This window comes from Heterodontus francisci, unplaced genomic scaffold (assembly GCF_036365525.1).
Source record: "Heterodontus francisci isolate sHetFra1 unplaced genomic scaffold, sHetFra1.hap1 HAP1_SCAFFOLD_377, whole genome shotgun sequence".
Classification (NCBI taxonomy): Eukaryota; Metazoa; Chordata; class Chondrichthyes; order Heterodontiformes; family Heterodontidae; genus Heterodontus; species Heterodontus francisci.
The window spans coordinates 990930-1013953 of NW_027142041.1; the positions used below are offsets into that span (position 1 = coordinate 990930).

Genomic DNA, 23024 nt, shown 5'->3' on the forward strand with positions numbered 1-23024 from the left:
CTGGCCCGTGATCTCACTGTGGGAGCCTTGCCAAAAGGAACAGGAGGGATTCAAATTGTGGTGTGGATTTTTCTCAGCAGAGAATGGAACAGTGTGGTTGGATGTTGCTGGTCACTCTGAGACAGCCATCCTGGGTTTGGTTGCCTTGGCCTATGGGTTTTCTTTGGAGATGAATCAGCAGAACACTGAGTCAGGTACATGGTTATTTCCTGTCTCACTGCCCAAATATCCCAGTGATGTGTCAGTATCAGAGAACTTTCAGAATAAGAAACGCAAAAGACATGAGAAGGGAGAAGATATCGCAGCAAACAGAGCAGCCTAGGAAACAAACAAACTAACCAGAAAGTAGCTAACATGAGAGCACAGGGTTTGACATTGAAACTTCATGGAGTTAACATTGCTGCTCCTCCGATTGAGGGAAAAGTACATAAAAAACTGAGGAAATTTAAAAACTGAAAGGACAAAATTGGGAGTGAATTTTAGGAGGTCTCCAGATTGCTGGGATACATTGAATGTTTACATTAAAAATGATGTATTCAGGATCATTCTAAACACATTTATGTTTTACAGTTGATAGATTTTTAAAAATCTAAAACCAGGAAAACAAAGTGACATTTAGGTTTTTGATGGATCACATTTCCACTGGGGAAGATGCTCACTGCTGTGATCAATAATTGAAGGTGGGCCTGACAAGATGCACAGGACCCTCAAATAAAATATTCACCCCTTTAAATAATCCCCAGGTGCACTCCTGGCACCAGTGCATCTGCTGTATCTGATATGGCAGCTGGAAAGAGAGCACAACTCCTGCCCATTATACTGGGACCTTAATAGGTCAACAGCCTCATGTTAGGCTGGGGAAGTCAGATTGAAGGATATTGAGAGAAACTGGGACTGAAGGATATGGAGGGGGCCTTTGACAAGGTCCCTCATGGCAGACTGGTACAAAAGGTGAAGTCACACGGGATCAGAGGTGAGCTGGCAAGATGGATACAGAACTGGCTCAGTCATAAAAGACAGAGGGTAGCAGTGTAAGGTGCTTTTCTGAATGGAGGGCTGTGACTAGTAGTGTTCCGCAGGGATCAGTGCTGGGACCTTTGCTGTTTATAGTATACATAAATGATTTGGAGGAAAATGCAGCTGGTTTGATTAGCAAGTTTGGTGGAGTTGTGGATAATGATGAGGATTGTCAGAGGATACAGCAGGATATAGATCGGTTGGAGACTTGGGCGGAGAAATGACAGATGGAGTTTAATCCGGACAAATGTGAGGTAATACATTTTGGAAGGTCTAATGCAGGTGGGAAGTATACAGTAAATGGCACAACCCTTCGGAGTATTGACAGGCAGAGAGATCTGGGCGTACAGGTCCACAGGTCACTGAAAGTGGCAACACAGGTGGATAAGGTAGTCAAGAAGGCATACGGCATGCTTGCCTTCATCGGTCGGGGCACAGAGTATAAAAATTGGCAAGTCATGCTACAGCTATACAGAACTTTAGTTAGGCCACACTAAGAATATTGCGTGCAATTCTGGTCGCCACACTACCAGAAGGACGTGGAGGCTTTGGAGAGGGTACAGAAGAGGTTTACCAGGATGTTGCCTGGTCTGGAGGGCATTAGCTATGAGGAGAGGTTGGATAAACTCGGATTGTTTTCACTGGAACGACGGAGGTGGAGGGGCGACATGATAGAGGTTTACAAAGTTATGAGCGGCATGGACAGAGTGGATAGTCAGAAGCTTTTTCCCAGGGTGGAAGAGTCAGTTACTAGGGGGATTAGGTTTAAGGTGCGATGGGCAAAGTTTAGAGGGGATGTGCGAGGCAAGTTCTTTACACAGAGGGTGGTGAGTGTCTGGAACTTGCTGCCAGGGGAGGTGGTGAAAGCAGGTACAATAGCGACGTTTAAGAGGCATCTTGACAAATACATGAATAGGATGGGAATCGAGCGATACGGACCCCGGAAGTGCAGAAGGTTTTAGTTTAGGCAGGCAAAACGATTGACGCAGGCTTGGAGGGCCGAGTGGCCTGTTCCTGTGCTGTACTGTTCTTTGTTCTTTGTTCTTTGTTCTTTGTTGAGAGAAACTGAGATTGAGGGATATGGAGAAACTGGGATTGAGGGATATGGAGAGAAACTGGGATTGAGGGATATGGAGAAACTGGGATTGAGGAATATTGAGAGAAGGTTGAACTGAGGGATATGGTAAAAAACTGGGATAGAGAGAGACAGTGATAAGGCGGGGGTAATTTATGAAAAATGGAGTGTCTTGTATCCAAGAGTTTCCAAATTTGGAGCTTTCTGTAACCATAGAAAATGGTGACCATGATTCTTGAAGACCGTTTGCAGCCTCATTCTCAGTATCTGAATAAGGGACAAAAAGCTGAAGAGTTTAGGAAAACACTGTGTAATTCTTCTCATCCTTTAACCAAAGGCAAATTGCAGGGTCACATCTCTTGAGATGAGTGAACAGAGCCCAGAGTGGCAGTCAAGCCTGGGGCCTTCTGGTCTATATGGCTTTGTACTCCTGATGTGGTCGAACGAGAACTTTGTACAGCTGTAGCATAACTTCTCATTATATTCTAGCCCACTAGTTAGAAAGGCTACCATTCCATTCGACTCTCATTATTTTTTGTACCCGACTGCTACATTTTATTGATCTGTGCAATTGCATTCAAAATCTCTTTGGAACCCCACTGCTCCTAGATTTTCACCATTTTAATAAATATTGAATCATAAAAATGGTTAGAGCAAAGAATGAGGCCATTTGGACCATCATTTCCGTCCTGGCTTTCTGCAAGAGCAACTCACCTTGTCCCACTCCACCGCATCTTCCCCACAGACCTGCAATTTTTTCTATTAAGATAATTATCCAATTCCGTTATGAAAACCTTGATTGAACCTGACTCCACCACACTCTCAGACAGTGCATTCCAGATCCTAAACACTCACTGAACCTGCCTCCACCACACTCTCAGACAGTGCATTCCAGATCCTAAACACTCACTGAACCTGCCTCCACCACACTCTCAGGCAGTGCATTCCAGATCCTAAACACTCACTGAACCTGCCTCCACCACACTCTCAGACAGTGCATTCCAGATCCTAAACACTCACTGAACCTGCCTCCACCACTCTCTCAGACAGTGCATTCCAGATCCTAAACACTCACTGAACCTGCCTCCACCACACTCTCAGGCAGAGCATTCCAGATCCTAAACACTCACTGAGCCTGCCTCCACCACACTCTCAGACAGTGCATTCCAGATCCTAAACACTCACTGAACCTGCTTCCACCACACTCTCAGACAGTGCATTCCAGATCCTAAACACTCACTGAACCTGCCTCCACCACACTCTCAGACAGCGCATTCCAGATCCTAAAGACTCACTGAACCTGCCTCCACCACACTCTCAGACAGTGCATTCCAGATCCTAAACACTCACTGAACCTGCTTCCACCACACTCTCAGACAGTGCATTCCAGATCCTAAACACTCACTGAACCTGCCTCCACCACACTGTCGGACAGTGTATTCCAGATCCTAAACACTCACTGAACCTGTTTCCACCACACTCTCAGACAGTGTATTCCAGATCCTAAACACACACTGAACCTGCCTCCACCACACTCTCAGACAGTGCATTCCAGATCCTAAACACTCACTGAACCTGCCTCCACCACACTCTCAGGCAGAGCATTCCAGATGCTAACCACTCACTGAACCTGCCTCCACCACACTCTCAGACAGTGCATTCCAGATCCTAAACACACACTGAACCTGCCTCCACCACACTCTCAGACAGTGTATTCCAGATGCTAACCACTCACTGAACCTGCCTCCACCACACTCTCAGACAGTGCATTCCAGATCCAAAACATATAATATTCCGAGGGGGCTTGACAGGGTAGATGCTGAGAGGATATTTCCCCTCATGGGGGAATCTCGGACTACAGGGCACAGTTTCAAAATAAGAGGTCCGCCTTTTAAGAAGCAGATGAGGAGTTTTTTCTCTCAGAGGGTTGTTAATCTTTGGAATTCTCATCCCCAGAGAGCAGTGGAGGCTGGGTCATTGAATATATTCAAGGCGGAGTTAGAGTTTTGATCCACAAGGGAGTCAAAGGTTATGTGGGGTGGGGGGGGGGGGTGCGGTTAGGGTGTGCTGGTGGGGGGCAGACAGGAAAGTAGAGTTAAAGCCACAATCAGATCAGCCATGATCTTATAGAATGGCAGAGCAGGCTCGAGGGGCCAAATGGCCTACTCCTGCTCCTAATTCATATGCTGTTATATTCTTAAGATCTATGCACATGAAACCTCAGAAAACTCTCTTCCTGCATTCTCTTTAGAACTGTACCATTGAGTATATATTGCCTCTCCCTATCCCTTCTGCCAAAATGTATCACCTCACACTTCTCTATATTAAATTCCCTCGCCACTTTTCTGCCCATTCTGCTAGCCTATCGATGTCCTGCTGCAGTCGATTGGTATCATCCTCACTGTCTGACACATCTCTAAGTTTGGTATCCTCGTCAAATTTTGAAATTTTACTCTGTATTCCAATATCGAAGTCATTCCTATATATATCAAAAAAAAGAGTGGTCCCAGTACTGACCCTTGGGCAACACCACTGTCTACCATCCTCCAGTCTGAAAAACAACCATTTACCACGACTCACTGTTTTCTGTTCTTAAGTCAATTGGACACTGACCCTCCTATTCCATGAGCCTCAATTTTGTTAACCAGCCTTTTATGTGGTTTGTCAAACGCTTTTTAAAATCCATATAGACAACATCCACCATTCCTTTCATCAACCTTCTCTGTTCCCTCATCAAACTGTTCAATTAAATTGACCAAACATGATCTGCCTTTTTACAAATCCATTCTGACGCTCCTTAATTAACTCAAACCTCTCCAAGTGCCTGTTGATTTTTTCCCAGATTATTGCTCCTCAAAACCTTACCCACCGCTGATGTTAAACTACTTTAGTTTAACCGGCCTGTAGTTACTAGGACTGTCCTTACACCCTTTCTTGAATAAGAGGGTCACATTTGCCACTCTCCAATCCTCTGGCACCTCCCTTGTATCTAGCGAAGATTGGAAGATTATGGAAAGCCCTTCGGCTATCTCCACTCCCACTTCCTTTAGAAAGCAGGGATGCAGGTCATCCGGACCAGGGGACTTATCCACTCTAAGCAGAGCCAGTTTTTCCAGTATATCCTGCCTGTCATTTTTTACCCCATCCATTACCTCCACAATCTCAACTCTACCAATATTTTTGTCACCATCCTCTTCCTTACGAAACACCGATACAAAGTACTCATTAAATATTCTTGCCTTGTCCTGTGCCTCTAAGCACATATCATCCGCTTTGTCCCTAATAGGCCACACCCACATCTTACCACCTGCTTACTATTTACATACTGGTAGAAGATTTTTGGGTTAATTTTTATCTTAACAGCCATTCTATTCTCATATTCTCTCTTTACCAACCTTATTTTCCTCTTTACTTCCCTTCTTCTTGTATTTCGTCTGGTTCTCACTTGAACTATTCCCCCTGACATGCAACATATACCCTCTTTTTCTCAATCTCCCTCATCATCCAAGGAGCTCTGTCTTTGGTTTACCCACTTTTCATCCTTGTTGGAATGTACCTAACCTGTACCTGAAGCATCTTCTCCTTAAAGATCACCCATTGTTCTGCTACCATTTTTCCAGTCAGTCTTTGGTTCTATTTAACCCTGGCTAGATCCCCTCTCATCCCATTGGAATTAACCCTCTTCCAATTTCAAAGTTCTACTTTCAATTGTTCATTGCTCTTCTCCATTTCTAATCTAAACCTTATGATACAATAATCACTCTTGCCCAAGTGCTCTCCCACAGACACTTGGTCCACCTCATTTCCCAGCACCAGATCCAGCAATGCTTCCTTTCTAGTTGGACCGAGAACATGACGTTCTCCTGAACACATTTCAGAAATTCTTTCCCCTCCTTACCCTTTACTCTGACATTGCCCAAATTGATATTTGATGAATTAACGTCCCTCAATAGCACCATGCTAAACCTGTCTTTGTATTCCTCATAGTCCTTCTTAATGTGCTCCTATTTAATGTGGTACTACATTCTCCTCTAGTACTCTCCAACACTCACACTTTATGCACCTTATTCCTCTTTACTACTTCTATATGTTGGTGCCCATCTCCCTGCCAATTTAGTTTAAACCCACCCCAACCACACTCGTGAACCTCCCATTGGTCCCAGTCCTGTTGAGGTGCAACCCGTCCATGTTGAATAGTTGCTTCTGCCCCAGAACTGGTTCCAATGCCCCAAGAATCTGAAGCCCTCCCTCCTGTACCGTGCTTCAAGCTATACATTGATCCTCCCTAGCTTCCTATTTCTACTCTCGCTAGCACGTGGCACTGGGAGTAATCCAGCGATTACTACCTCCGAGGTCCTACTTTTTAACTTCTTCCCTAGCTCCAGGAAATCTGACTGTCGGACCTCAATACCTGCTCTCTCTATGTCGTTGGCACCAATGTGTACCACAACTTCTGGCTCACTCCCTTCCCCTGCAGAATATTCTGCTCCTTCTCCATGATGTCCTTTACCCTGACACCAGGGAGGCTACACACCAATGTGGACTCACAATGACGGTTACAGAAATCCCTATCTTACCCTGTTACTATGGAATCTCCTATAACGACTGCATTTCTACTCTTTGCTGTTCCCTCCTGTACAGTCCCTTGCCCAGTGGTGCCCTGGTCTGGACTGCACTCCTTCAAGGTGTCGCTACTCCCAGCAATCTCTAAAGCTCGGTACCAGATTGAGAGTGGCATATACCCCAAAGACTCCTGCACTTCCTGCCTCTTCCTACTCTTCCGGATGGCCACCCACCTACTATCCTGAACTCCTACTGCCTGTGGGGTGACCACCTGCTGGAATATACAATCCAGGAAACTCTCCTGCTCCCTGATGCTCCGCAGTGACTCGAATTGCTACTCAAGCTCGGAAATCCTGAGCTCAATCTGGAGCAGATGGAAATGCTTCCAACACACCTGGTCCCCCAAGACATAGGAAGTGTCCTGAAGTTCCCACATGGTACAGGAATTGCAGCAATGGTCTCAGCTTTCCATCCATGATCTGAAAAAAAAACCCTATTTCCTCTTTTAAAATCTGTTTAGTAGCTTGCTTAACTATTAATTTTGATTACAGTCTCCAGACCTGCTCTGTGCGAATACTCTTACTACTAACTCACTTGCTGTTATACTTACCCCACTGGTATTGATAATACTTTAATTTTTTTTTACCTTGCTCCCGATGCTCAGACTCACTCTGCTCTGTCACTGAATCATAGAAAGTTTAACACAGAAAGAGGCCACTTGGCCCATCGTGTCTGTGTCGGCCGAAAAACGATCCACCTATTCTAATCCCACCTTCCAGCATTTGGTCCGTAGTCCTGCAGATTACAGCACTTGAGGTGTATATCCAGACTCCTTTTGAATGAGTTGAGGGTCTGTACCTTACCTACCCTTTCAGGCAGTGTTTTTCCTTATCTCCCCTCTAATTTTTCTACCAATCACTTTCAATCTATGCCCCCTCATCACTGACCTCTCTGCTAAGGTGAATAGACCCTTCACCTCCACTCTATCCAGGCCCTTCACAATTTTGTACATTTCAATCAGATCTCCCCTCAGCCTTCTCTGTTCCAAGGAGAACAACCCCAGCCTATCCAATCTTTCCTCATAGCTGCATTTTTCCAGTCCTGAAAACATCCTCACAAATCTCCGCTGTACCCTCTCTAGTGCAATTACATCCTTTCTGTAACGAGGTGACCAGAACTGCACACAGTACTCAAGTTGTGGCCTAACTAATGAGTTATACAGTTCCAGCATAACCTCCCTGCTCTTATATTCTACACCTCGACTAATAAAGGAAAGGATTCCATATGCCTTTTTAACCACCTTATCAACCTCTCCTGCTACCTTCAGGGATCTGTGGACATTCACTCCAAGGTCCCTCACTTCCTCTACACTTCTCAGTATTTTCCCATTAATCTTGTATTCCTTTGCCTCGTTTGACCTCCCCAAATGCATCACCTCACACTTCTCCAGGTTGAATTCCATTTGCCACATTTCTGCCCATCTGACCAGACCATCAATATCTTCCTGCAGCTACAGCTATCCTCCTCGCTATCTACCACATGGCCAATCTCAGTGTCATCCGCAAACTTATTACTCATGCCCCCTACATTTACATCCAAATTCTAATATGGACCACGAAAAGCAGGGGACTCAGTACTGAGCCCTGTGGAACGCCACTGGAAACAGCCCTCCAGTTAAAGGTCTGTAAAGGAAACCCGACCGAGCCCGTATGCTGGACCCAGAGGTGCGACCCGATCCGAACCAGACGCATGTCGTCGGGTCCTGTCAGGGTCGGGTCAGGTAGCAGGCCTGTGCATCAGTACAGGCCTGCTACCTGACCCGACCCCAACAGGACCCATGTGTTGGGTACGGGTTGGGACGGGTTGCACTTCCGGGTCTAGCATTCGGTCTCTGTCGGGTTTCTTTTGCAGACCTTTACCTCACATATAACGCTATGCAACAGGGCATTGCAGTGCCTTACTTCCAGTCACTAAAACACCCGTCAACAATTATCTTTTGTTTCCTGCCACTGAGCCAATTTTGTATCCACCTTGCTGCATTTCCCTGGATCCCATGGGATTTTAATCTTTTAACCAGTCTGCCATGTGGAAACTTGTCAAAAGCCTTGCTAAAATCCATGTAGACCACTTCAACTGCACTACCCTCATCTATCTTCCTTGTTACCTCCCCAAAAATTCAATTAAGTTGGTCAAACAAGATCTTCCCTGAACAAATCCATGCTGACTATCCTTGATTAACCTGTGCCTTTCCAAGTGACAGTTTATCTTGTCTCTCAGAATAGATTCCAATAATCTTCCCACTACTGAAGTTAGACTTACTGGCCTGTAATTAGTCAGTCCACTCTTCGCTCCTTTTTAAACCGAGGTACAATGTTAGCAGTTCTCCAATCCTCCGGCACCACACCTGTATCCAGTGAGGACGGAAAAATGATGATACTCCCACAGTCTCACTCTCTCTGTCTCCTACTGACTCCCTGCCACTGCTTGTATCTATATTCAGATGGAGAATCAACGTGTTTACGTACCCACCTTCTCCACGCCCTCCCCACTACCCCAATATTCCAATATAACACACCCCCTCCCCTTTAGCCACTGTGCATGTCCCAGATCTCTGAAAGTGTTATTAAATTTGATCTCATACCCTACTAATTTTTTCTTTTCTTATATCTTTTGGACTGAAGTGGAATTTCACTGTAAAGAAGATATCAGGGAGAAAGAGTACAACACAGCCTGTATAGCACAGGATGCAGCTGGATACCAGGTTACAATGGGATTACAGATCTATCAGAACCAGGGCCAGGGTCAGGGCCAGGGCCAGGGTCAGGGCCAGGGAAGCTTTGCGAAGAGGTGCAGAATATCTGGCAGTTTTCCTCCTTCCCCATTACGCAGCTTTCATCCAACTACTCCAGAGAGTGACAATCTAACCCCACAGCCCACTCGTCCCAGTCCCAAGACCCCATTAGATCAAAACTACTAATTGTCTTGTTTCTGGAAGTGAGTTTGTAAAACGTGTTGGGAACCCACAGCCATGTGAACAGAACTTACAAGCAAATCAGATGTGTAAATCTACACGATTAGACATACAAATCAATATTACCTCCTGGAACCCAGTGGTGCTGGTTAGAGACAGGTCTGCAGGGGTTTCGTGTTCCTTCCCAGCACTTCTCTTCAATTGCTCTCCATTCAGCTACAAAAGCTCATGGAATTCCTGTTAAATTCCCCTCTTATTCTTACAGACAGCTGGCTCAGGCTCCCACTCGACTCTGTACTGTGTAAAAGAAAAAGACTTGCAGTTACATGACCAACAGACATTTACAGCTAATGAAGTATTTTTCAAAGTGTAGTTAATCTAATGAGACCAGTCTTGAGAATGGGACATTATCAGCTAACACACATCTCCCAGCATGCCCATCAGTGGAATTTGCTACTCTCTCCGAGTCTGGCCCGTGATCTCACTGTGGGAGCCTTGCCAAAAGGAACAGGAGGGATTCAAATTGTGGTGTGGATTTTTCTCAGCAGAGAATGGAACAGTGTGGTTGGATGTTGCTGGTCACTCTGAGACAGCCATCCTGGGTTTGGTTGCCTTGGCCTATGGGTTTTCTTTAGAGATGAATCAGCAGAACACTGAGTCAGGTACATGGTTATTTCCTGTCTCACTGCCCAAATATCCCAGTGATGTGTCAGTATCAGAGAACTTTCAGAATAAGAAACGCAAAAGACATGAGAAGGGAGAAGATATCGCAGCAAACAGAGCAGCCTAGGAAACAAACAAACTCACCAGAAAGTAGCTAACATGAGAGCACAGGGTTTGACATTGAAACTTCATGGAGTTAACATTGCTGCTCCTCCGATTGAGGGAAAAGTACATAAAAAACTGAGGAAATTTAAAAACTGAAAGGACAAAATTGGGAGTGAATTTTAGGAGGTCTCCAGATTGCTGGGATACATTGAATGTTCACATTAAAAATGATGTATTCAGGATCATTCTAAACACATTTATGTCTTACAGTTGATTGTTTTTCCTGGTTTTAGATTTTAAAAAATCTAAGTGACATTTAGGTTTTTGATGGATCACATTTCCACTGGGGAAGATGCTCACTGCTGTGATCAATAATTGAAGGTGGGCCTGACAAGATGCACAGGACCCTCAAATAAAATATTCACCCCTTTAAATAATCCCCAGGTGCACTCCTGGCACCAGTGCATCTGCTGTATCTGATATGGCAGCTGGAAAGAGAGCACAACTCCTGCCCATTATACTGGGACCTTAATAGGTCAACAGCCTCATGTTAGGCTGGGGAAGTCAGATTGAAGGATATTGAGAGAAACTGGGACTGAAGGATATGGAGGGGGCCTTTGACAAGGTCCCTCATGGCAGACTGGTACAAAAGGTGAAGTCACACGGGATCAGAGGTGAGCTGGCAAGATGGATACAGAACTGGCTCAGTCATAAAAGACAGAGGGTAGCAGTGAAAGGTGCTTTTCTGAATGGAGGGCTGTGACTAGTAGTGTTCCGCAGGGATCAGTGCTGGGACCTTTGCTGTTTATAGTATATATAAATGATTTGGAGGAAAATGTAGCTGGTCTGATTAGTAAGCTTGCGGACGACACAAAGGTTGGTGGAGTTGCGGATAGCGATGAGGATTGTCAGAGGATACAGCAGGATATAGATCGGTTGGAGACTTGGGCGGAGAAATGGCAGATGGAGTTTAAGCCGGACAAATGTGAGGTAATGCATTTTGGAAGGTCTAATACAGGTGGGAAGTATACAGTCAATAGCAGAACCCTTAGGAGTATTGACGGGCAGAGAGATCTGGGTGTACAGGTCCACAGGTCACTGAAAGTGGCAACGCAGGTGGATAAGGTAGTCAAGAAGGCATACGGCATGCTTGCCTTCATCGGTCGGGGCATAGAGTATAAAAATAGGCAAGTCATGTTGCAGCTGTACAGAACTTTAGTTAGGCCACACTTAGAATATTGCGTGCAATTCTGGTTGCCACACTACCAGAAGGACGTGGAGGCTTTGGAGAGGGTACAGAAGAGGTTTACCAGGATGTTGCCTGGTCTGGAGGGCATTAGCTATGAGGAGAGGTTGGATAAACTCGGATTGTTTTCACTGGAACGACGGAGGTGGAGGGGCGACATGATAGAGGTTTACAAAGTTATGAATGGCATGGACAGAGTGGATAGTCAGAAGCTTTTTCCCAGGGTGGAAGAGTCAGTTATGAGGGGACATAGGTTTAAGGTGCAAGGGGCAACGTTTAGAGGGGATGTGCAAGGCAAGTTCTTTACACAGAGGGTGGTGAGTGCCTGGAACTTGCTGCCGGGGGAGGTGGTGGAAGCAGGTACAATAGCGACGTTTAAGAGGCATCTTGACAAATACATGAATAGGAGGGAATAGAGGGATATGGACCCCGGAAGTGCAGAAGGTTTTAGTTTAGGCAGGCAAAACGATTGACGCAGGCTTGGAGGGCCGAGTGGCCTGTTCCTGTGCTGCACTGTTCTTTGTTCTTTGTTCTTTGTTGAGAGAAACTGGGATTGAGGAATATTGAGAGAAGGTTGAACTGAGGGATATGGTAAAAAACTGGGATAGAGAGAGACAGTGATAAGGCGGGGGTAATCTATGAAAAATGGAGTGTCTTGTATCCAAGAGTTTCCAAATTTGAAGCTTTCTGTAACCATAGAAAATGGTGACCATGGTTCTTGAAGACCGTTTGCAGCCTCATTCTCAGTATCTGAATAAGGGACAAAAAGCTGAAGAGTTTAGGAAAACACTGTGTAATTCTTCTCATCCTTTAACCAAAGGCAAACTGCAGGGTCACATCTCTTGAGATGAGTGAACAGAGCCCAGAGTGGCAGTCAAGCCTGGGGCCTTCTGGTCTATATGGCTTTGTACTCCTGATGTGGGCAAACGAGAACTTTGTACAGCTGTAGCATAACTTCTCATTATATTCTAGCCCACTAGTTAGAAAGGCTACCATTCCATTCGACTCTCATTATTTTTTGTACCCGACTGCTACATTTTATTGATCTGTGCACTTGCATTCAAAATCTCTTTGGAACCCCACTGCTCCTAGATTTTCACCATTTTAATAAATATTGAATCATAAAAATGGTTAGAGCACAGAATGAGGCCATTTGGACCATCATTTCCGTCCTGGCTTTCTGCAAGAGCAACTCACCTTGTCCCACTCCACCGCGTCTTCCCCACAGACCTGCAATTTTTTCTATTAAGATAATTATCCAATTCCGTTATGAAAACCTTGATTGAACCTGACTCCACCACACTCTCAGACAGAGCATTCCAGATCCTAAACACACACTGAACCTGCCTCCACCACACTCTCAGACAGTGCATTCCAGATCCTAAACACTCACTGAACCTGCCTCCACCACACTCTCAGACAGTGCATTCCAGATCCTAAACACTCACTGAACCTGCCTCCACCACACTCTCAGACAGTGTATTCCAGATCCTAAACACTCACTGAACCTGCCTCCACCACACTCTCTGACAGTGCATTCCAGATCCTAAACACTCACTGAACCTGCTTCCACCACACTCTCAGACAGTGCATTTCAGATCCTAAACACACACTGAACCTGCCTCCACCACACTCTCAGACAGTGTATTCCAGATCCTAAACACTCACTGAACCTGCCTCCACCACACTCTCAGACAGTGTATTCCAGATCCTAAACACTCACTGAACCTGCCTCCACCACACTCTCAGACAGTGCATTCCAGATCCTAAACACTCACTGAACCTGCCTCCACCACACTCTCTGACAGTGCATTCCAGATCCTAAACACTCACTGAACCTGCCTCCACCACACTCTCAGACAGTGCATTCCAGATCCTAAACACTCACTGAACCTGCTTCCACCACACTCTCAGACAGTGCATTCCAGATCCTAAACACTCACTGAACCTGCTTCCACCACACTCTCAGACAGTGCATTCCAGATCCTAAACACTCACTGAACCTGCCTCCACCACACTCTCTGACAGTGCATTCCAGATCCTAAACACTCACTGAACCTGCCTCCACCACACTCTCAGACAGTGCATTCCAGATCCTAAACACTCACTGAACCTGCTTCCACCACACTCTCAGACAGTGCATTCCAGATCCTAAACACTCACTGAACCTGCTTCCACCACACTCTCAGACAGTGCATTCCAGATCCTAAACACTCACTGAACCTGCCTCCACCACACTCTCAGACAGTGCATTCCAGATCCAAAACATATAATATTCCGAGGGGGCTTTACAGGGTAGATGCTGAGAGGATATTTCCCCTCATGGGGGAATCTCGGACTACAGGGCACAGTTTCAAAATAAGAGGTCCGCATTTTAAGAAGCAGATGAGGAGTTTTTTCTCTCAGAGGGTTGTTAATCTTTGGAATTCTCTTCCCCAGAGAGCAGTGGAGGCTGGGTCATTGAATATATTCAAGGCGGAGTTAGAGTTTTGATCCACAAGGGAGTCAAAGGTTATGTGGGGTGGGGGGGGGGGGGGTGCGGTTAGGGTGTGGTGGTGGGGGGCAGACAGGAAAGTAGAGTTAAAGCCACAATCAGATCAGCCATGATCTTATAGAATGGCAGAGCAGGCTCGAGGGGCCAAATGGCCTACTCCTGCTCCTAATTCATATGCTGTTATATTCTTAAGATCTATGCACATGAAACCTCAGAAAACTCTCTTCCTGCATTCTCTTTAGAACTGTACCATTGAGTATATATTGCCTCTCCCTATCCCTTCTGCCAAAATGTATCACCTCACACTTCTCTATATTAAATTCCCTCGCCACTTTTCTGCCCATTCTGCTAGCCTATCGATGTCCTGCTGCAGTCGATTGGTATCATCCTCACTGTCTGACACATCTCTAAGTTTGGTATCCTCGTCAAATTTTGAAATTTTACTCTGTATTCCAATATCGAAGTCATTCCTATATATATCAAAAAAAAGAGTGGTCCCAGTACTGACCCTTGGGCAACACCACTGTCTACCATCCTCCAGTCAGAAAAACAACCATTTACCACGACTCACTGTTTTCTGTTCTTAAGCCAATTGGACACTGACCCTCCTATTCCATGAGCCTCAATTTTGTTAACCAGCCTTTTATGTGGTTTGTCAAACGCTTTTTAAAATCCATATAGACAACATCCACCCATTCCTTTCATCAACCTTCTCTGTTACTTCATCAAGCTGTTCAATTAAATTGACCAAACATGATCTGCCTTTTTACAAATCCATTCTGACGCTCCTTAATTAACTCAAACCTCTCCAAGTGCCTGTTGATTTTTTCCCAGATTATTGCTCCTCAAAACCTTACCCACCGCTGATGTTAAACTACTTTAGTTTAACCGGCCTGTAGTTACTAGGACTGTCCTTACACCCTTTCTTGAATAAGAGGGTCACATTTGCCACTCTCCAATCTTCTGGCACCTCACTTGTATCTAGCGAAGATTGGAAGATTATGGAAAGCCCTTCGGCTATCTCCACTCCCACTTCCTTTAGAAAGCAGGGATGCAGGTCATCCGGACCAGGGGACTTATCCACTCTAAGCAGAGCCAGTTTTTCCAGTATATCCTGCCTGTCATTTTTTACCCCATCCATTACCTCCACAATCTCAACTCTACCAATATTTTTGTCACCATCCTCTTCCTTACGAAACACCGATACAAAGTACTCATTAAATATTCTTGCCTTGTCCTGTGCCTCTAAGCACATATCATCCGCTTTGTCCCTAATAGGCCACACCCACATCTTACCACCTGCTTACTATTTACATACTGGTAGAAGATTTTTGGGTTAATTTTTATCTTAACAGCCATTCTATTCTCATATTCTCTCTTTACCAACCTTATTTTCCTCTTTACTTCCCTTCTTCTTGTATTTCGTCTGGTTCTCACTTGAACTATTCCCCCTGACATGCAACATATACCCTCTTTTTCTCAATCTCCCTCATCATCCAAGGAGCTCTGTCTTTGGTTTACCCACTTTTCATCCTTGTTGGAATGTACCTAACCTGTACCTGAAGCATCTTCTCCTTAAAGATCACCCATTGTTCTGCTACCATTTTTCCAGTCAGTCTTTGGTTCTATTTAACCCTGGCTAGATCCCCTCTCATCCCATTGGAATTAACCCTCTTCCAATTTCAAAGTTCTACTTTCAATTGTTCATTGCTCTTCTCCATTTCTAATCTAAACCTTATGATACAATAATCACTCTTGCCCAAGTGCTCTCCCACAGACACTTGGTCCACCTCATTTCCCAGCACCGGATCCAGCAATGCTTCCTTTCTAGTTGGACCGAGAACATGACGTTCTCCTGAACACATTTCAGAAATTCTTTCCCCTCCTTACCCTTTACTCTGACATTGCCCAAATTGATATTTGATGAATTAACGTCCCTCAATAGCACCATGCTAAACCTGTCTTTGTATTCCTCATAGTCCTTCTTAATGTGCTCCTATTTAATGTGGTACTACATTCTCCTCTAGTACTCTCCAACACTCACACTTTATGCACCTTATTCCTCTTTACTACTTCTATATGTTGGTGCCCATCTCCCTGCCAATTTAGTTTAAACCCACCCCAACCACACTCGTGAACCTCCCATTGGTCCCAGTCCTGTTGAGGTGCAACCCGTCCATGTTGAATAGTTGCTTCTGCCCCAGAACTGGTTCCAATGCCCCAAGAATCTGAAGCCCTCCCTCCTGTACCGTGCTTCAAGCTATACATTGATCCTCCCTAGCTTCCTATTTCTACTCTCGCTAGCACGTGGCACTGGGAGTAATCCAGCGATTACTACCTCCGAGGTCCTACTTTTTAACTTCTTCCCTAGCTCCAGGAAATCTGACTGTCGGACCTCAATACCTGCTCTCTCTATGTCGTTGGCACCAATGTGTACCACAACTTCTGGCTCACTCCCTTCCCCTGCAGAATATTCTGCTCCTTCTCCATGATGTCCTTTACCCTGACACCAGGGAGGCTACACACCAATGTGGACTCACAATGACGGTTACAGAAATCCCTATCTTACCCTGTTACTATGGAATCTCCTATAACGACTGCATTTCTACTCTTTGCTGTTCCCTCCTGTACAGTCCCTTGCCCAGTGGTGCCCTGGTCTGGACTGCACTCCTTCAAGGTGTCGCTACTCCCAGCAATCTCTAAAGCTCGGTACCAGATTGAGAGTGGCATATACCCCAAAGACTCCTGCACTTCCTGCCTCTTCCTACTCTTCCGGATGGCCACCCACCTACTATCCTGAACTCCTACTGCCTGTGGGGTGACCACCTGCTGGAATATACAATCCAGGAAACTCTCCTGCTCCCTGATGCTCCGCAGTGACTCGAATTGCTACTCAAGCTCGGAAATCCTGAGCTCAATCTGGAGCAGATGGAAATGCTTCCAACACACCTGGTCCCCCAAGACATAGGAAGTGTCCTGAAGTTCCCACATGGTACAGGAATTGCAGCAATGGTCTCAGCTTTCCATCCATGATCTGAAAAAAAAACCCTATTTCCTCTTTTAAAATCTGTTTAGTAGCTTGCTTAACTATTAATTTTGATTACAGTCTCCAGACCTGCTCTGTGCGAATACTCTTACTACTAACTCACTTGCTGTTATACTTACCCCACTGGTATTGATAATACTTTAATATTTTTTTACCTTGCTCCCGATGCTCAGACTCACTCTGCTCTGTCACTGAATCATAGAAAGTTTAACACAGAAAGAGGCCACTTGGCCCATCGTGTCTGTGTCGGCCGAAAAACGATCCACCTATTCTAATCCCACCTTCCAGCATTTGGTCCGTAGCCCTGCAGATTACAGCACTTGAGGTGTATATCCAGACTCCTTTTGAATGAGTTGAGGGTCTGTACCTTACCTACCCTTTCAGGCAGTGTTTTTCCTTATCTCCCCTCTAATTTTTCTACCAATCACTTTCAATCTATGCCCCCTCATCACTGACCTCTCTGCTAAGGTGAATAGACCCTTCACCTCCACTCTATCCAGGCCCTTCACAATTTTGTACATTTCAATCAGATCTCCCCTCAGCCTTCTCTGTTCCAAGGAGAACAACCCCAGCCTATCCAATCTTTCCTCATAGCTGCATTTTTCCAGTCCTGAAAACATCCTCACAAATCTCCGCTGTACCCTCTCTAGTGCAATTACATCCTTTCTGTAACGAGGTGACCAGAACTGCACACAGTACTCAAGTTGTGGCCTAACTAATGAGTTATACAGTTCCAGCATAACCTCCCTGATCTTATATTCTACACCTCGACTAATAAAGGAAAGGATTCCATATGCCTTTTTAACCACCTTATCAACCTCTCCTGCTACCTTCAGGGATCTGTGGACATTCACTCCAAGGTCCCTCACTTCCTCTACACTTCTCAGTATTTTCCCATTAATCTTGTATTCCTTTGCCTCGTTTGACCTCCCAAATGCATCACCTCACACTTCTCCAGGTTGAATTCCATTTGCCACATTTCTGCCCATCTGACCAGACCATCAATATCTTCCTGCAGCTACAGCTATCCTCCTCGCTATCTACCACATGGCCAATCTCAGTGTCATCCGCAAACTTATTACTCATGCCCCCTACATTTACATCCAAATTCTAATATGGACCACGAAAAGCAGGGGACTCAGTACTGAGCCCTGTGGAACGCCACTGGAAACAGCCCTCCAGTTAAAGGTCTGTAAAGGAAACCCGACCGAGCCCGTATGCTGGACCCAGAGGTGCGACCCGATCCGAACCAGACGCATGTCGTCGGGTCCTGTCAGGGTCGGGTCAGGTAGCAGGCCTGTGCATCAGTACAGGCCTGCTACCTGACCCGACCCCAACAGGACCCATGTGTTGGGTACGGGTTGGGACGGGTTGCACTTCCGGGTCTAGCATTCGGTCTCTGTCGGGTTTCTTTTGCAGACCTTTACCTCACATATAACGCTATGCAACAGGGCATTGCAGTGCCTTACTTCCAGTCACTAAAACACCCGTCAACAATTATCTTTTGTTTCCTGCCACTGAGCCAATTTTGTATCCACCTTGCTGCATTTCCCTGGATCCCATGGGATTTTAATCTTTTAACCAGTCTGCCATGTGGAAACTTGTCAAAAGCCTTGCTAAAATCCATGTAGACCACTTCAACTGCACTACCCTCATCTATCTTCCTTGTTACCTCCCCAAAAATTCAATTAAGTTGGTCAAACAAGATCTTCCCTGAACAAATCCATGCTGACTATCCTTGATTAACCTGTGCCTTTCCAAGTGACAGTTTATCTTGTCTCTCAGAATAGATTCCAATAATCTTCCCACTACTGAAGTTAGACTTACTGGCCTGTAATTAGTCAGTCCACTCTTCGCTCCTTTTTAAACCGAGGTACAATGTTAGCAGTTCTCCAATCCTCCGGCACCACACCTGTATCCAGTGAGGACGGAAAAATGATGATACTCCCACAGTCTCACTCTCTCTGTCTCCTACTGACTCCCTGCCACTGCTTGTATCTATATTCAGATGGAGAATCAACGTGTTTACGTACCCACCTTCTCCACGCCCTCCCCACTACCCCAATATTCCAATATAACACACCCCCTCCCCTTTAGCCACTGTGCATGTCCCAGATCTCTGAAAGTGTTATTAAATTTGATCTCATACCCTACTAATTTTTTCTTTTCTTATATCTTTTGGACTGAAGTGGAATTTCACTGTAAAGAAGATATCAGGGAGAAAGAGTACAACACAGCCTGTATAGCACAGGATGCAGCTGGATACCAGGTTACAATGGGATTACAGATCTATCAGAACCAGGGCCAGGGTCAGGGCCAGGGCCAGGGTCAGGGCCAGGGAAGCTTTGCGAAGAGGTGCAGAATATCTGGCAGTTTTCCTCCTTCCCCATTACGCAGCTTTCATCCAACTACTCCAGAGAGTGACAATCTAACCCCACAGCCCACTCGTCCCAGTCCCAAGACCCCATTAGATCAAAACTACTAATTGTCTTGTTTCTGGAAGTGAGTTTGTAAAACGTGTTGGGAACCCACAGCCATGTGAACAGAACTTACAAGCAAATCAGATGTGTAAATCTACACGATTAGACATACAAATCAATATTACCTCCTGGAACCCAGTGGTGCTGGTTAGAGACAGGTCTGCAGGGGTTTCGTGTTCCTTCCCAGCACTTCTCTTCAATTGCTCTCCATTCAGCTACAAAAGCTCATGGAATTCCTGTTAAATTCCCCTCTTATTCTTACAGACAGCTGGCTCAGGCTCCCACTCGACTCTGTACTGTGTAAAAGAAAAAGACTTGCAGTTACATGACCAACAGACATTTACAGCTAATGAAGTATTTTTCAAAGTGTAGTTAATCTAATGAGACCAGTCTTGAGAATGGGACATTATCAGCTAACACACATCTCCCAGCATGCCCATCAGTGGAATTTGCTACTCTCTCCCAGTCTGGCCCGTGATCTCACTGTGGGAGCCTTGCCAAAAGGAACAGGAGGGATTCAAATTGTGGTGTGGATTTTTCTCAGCAGAGAATGGAACAGTGTGGTTGGATGTTGCTGGTCACTCTGAGACAGCCATCCTGGGTTTGGTTGCCTTGGCCTATGGGTTTTCTTTGGAGATGAATCAGCAGAACACTGAGTCAGGTACATGGTTATTTCCTGTCTCACTGCCCAAATATCCCAGTGATGTGTCAGTATCAGAGAACTTTCAGAATAAGAAACGCAAAAGACATGAGAAGGGAGAAGATATCGCAGCAAACAGAGCAGCCTAGGAAACAAACAAACTAACCAGAAAGTAGCTAACATGAGAGCACAGGGTTTGACATTGAAACTTCATGGAGTTAACATTGCTGCTCCTCCGATTGAGGGAAAAGTACATAAAAAACTGAGGAAATTTAAAAACTGAAAGGACAAAATTGGGAGTGAATTTTAGGAGGTCTCCAGATTGCTGGGATACATTGAATGTTCACATTAAAAATGATGTATTCAGGATCATTCTAAACACATTTATGTTTTACAGTTGATAGATTTTTAAAAATCTAAAACCAGGAAAAACAAAGTGACATTTAGGTTTTTGATGGATCACATTTCCACTGGGGAAGATGCTCACTGCTGTGATCAATAATTGAAGGTGGGCCTGACAAGATGCACAGGACCCTCAAATAAAATATTCACCCCTTTAAATAATCCCCAGGTGCACTCCTGGCACCAGTGCATCTGCTGTATCTGATATGGCAGCTGGAAAGAGAGCACAACTCCTGCCCATTATACTGGGACCTTAATAGGTCAACAGCCTCATGTTAGGCTGGGGAAGTCAGATTGAAGGATATTGAGAGAAACTGGGACTGAAGGATATGGAGGGGGCCTTTGACAAGGTCCCTCATGGCAGACTGGTACAAAAGGTGAAGTCACACGGGATCAGAGGTGAGCTGGCAAGATGGATACAGAACTGGCTCAGTCATAAAAGACAGAGGGTAGCAGTGAAAGGTGCTTTTCTGAATGGAGGGCTGTGACTAGTAGTGTTCCGCAGGGATCAGTGCTGGGACCTTTGCTGTTTATAGTATACATAAATGATTTGGAGGAAAATGTAGCTGGTTTGATTAGCAAGTTTGGTGGAGTTGCGGATAATGATGAGGATTGTCAGAGGATACAGCAGGATATAGATCGGTTGGAGACTTGGGCGGAGAAATGGCAGATGGAGTTTAATCCGGACAAATGTGAGGTAATACATTTTGGAAGGTCTAATGCAGGTGGGAAGTATACAGTAAATGGCAGAACCCTTCGGAGTATTGACAGGCAGAGAGATCTGGGCGTACAGGTCCACAGGTCACTGAAAGTGGCAACACAGGTGGATAAGATAGTCAAGAAGGCATACGGCATGCTTGCCTTCATCGGTCGGGGCACAGAGTATAAAAATTGGCAAGTCATGCTACAGCTATACAGAACTGTAGTTAGGCCACACTAAGAATATTGCGTGCAATTCTGGTCGCCACACTACCAGAAGGACGTGGAGGCTTTGGAGAGGGTACAGAAGAGGTTTACCAGGATGTTGCCTGGTCTGGAGGGCATTAGCTATGAGGAGAGGTTGGATAAACTCGGATTGTTTTCACTGGAACGACGGAGGTGGAGGGGCGACATGATAGAGGTTTACAAAGTTATGAGCGGCATGGACAGAGTGGATAGTCAGAAGCTTTTTCCCAGGGTGGAAGAGTCAGTTACTAGGGGGATTAGGTTTAAGGTGCGATGGGCAAAGTTTAGAGGGGATGTGCGAGGCAAGTTCTTTACACAGAGGGTGGTGAGTGTCTGGAACTTGCTGCCAGGGGAGGTGGTGAAAGCAGGTACAATAGCGACGTTTAAGAGGCATCTTGACAAATACATGAATAGGATGGGAATCGAGGGATACGGACCCCAGAAGTGCAGAAGGTTTTAGTTTAGGCAGGCAAAACGATTGACGCAGGCTTGGAGGGCCGAGTGGCCTGTTCCTGTGCTGTACTGTTCTTTGTTCTTTGTTCTTTGTTCTTTGTTGAGAGAAACTGAGATTGAGGGATATGGAGAAACTGGGATTGAGGGATATGGAGAGAAACTGGGATTGAGGGATATGGAGAAACTGGGATTGAGGAATATTGAGAGAAGGTTGAACTGAGGGATATGGTAAAAAACTGGGATAGAGAGAGACAGTGATAAGGCGGGGGTAATTTATGAAAAATGGAGTGTCTTGTATCCAAGAGTTTCCAAATTTGAAGCTTTCTGTAACCATAGAAAATGGTGACCATGATTCTTGAAGACCGTTTGCAGCCTCATTCTCAGTATCTGAATAAGGGACAAAAAGCTGAAGAGTTTAGGAAAACACTGTGTAATTCTTCTCATCCTTTAACCAAAGGCAAACTGCAGGGTCACATCTCTTGAGATGAGTGAACAGAGCCCAGAGTGGCAGTCAAGCCTGGGGCCTTCTGGTCTATATGGCTTTGTACTCCTGATGTGGGCAAACGAGAACTTTGTACAGCTGTAGCATAACCTCATTATATTCTAGCCCACTAGTTAGAAAGGCTACCATTCCATTCGACTCTCATTATTTTTTGTACCCGACTGCTACATTTTATTGATCTGTGCACTTGCATTCAAAATCTCTTTGGAACCCCACTGCTCCTAGATTTTCACCATTTTAATAAATATTGAATCATAAAAATGGTTAGAGCAAAGAATGAGGCCATTTGGACCATCATTTCCGTCCTGGCTTTCTGCAAGAGCAACTCACCTTGTCCCACTCCACCGCATCTTCCCCACAGACCTGCAATTTTTTCTATTAAGATAATTATCCAATTCCGTTATGAAAACCTTGATTGAACC

General features: G+C 45.2%; 1 protein-coding gene across 6 annotated transcripts in view; it reads right to left on the reverse strand.

The window, feature by feature from the left end:
* The window catches only part of LOC137366356 (uncharacterized), a 65855-nt gene extending 45789 nt beyond the window's left edge, over positions 1-20066 (reverse strand). For 3 of the 6 annotated variants that reach the window (XM_068028255.1, XM_068028252.1, XM_068028251.1), the window contains exons 1-2: positions 19786-20066; positions 9753-9923 (exon numbers count right to left, since the gene is read on the reverse strand). The gene's annotated coding sequence lies outside the window, so the exon portion shown is untranslated. Of the gene's footprint in view, positions 1-8974; positions 9138-9752; positions 9924-19007; positions 19166-19785 lie in introns of those variants that run through there. The other 3 variants (XM_068028253.1, XM_068028254.1, XM_068028256.1) reach the window with 3 other exon arrangements.
* Positions 20067-23024: the final 2958 nt, after the last annotated feature.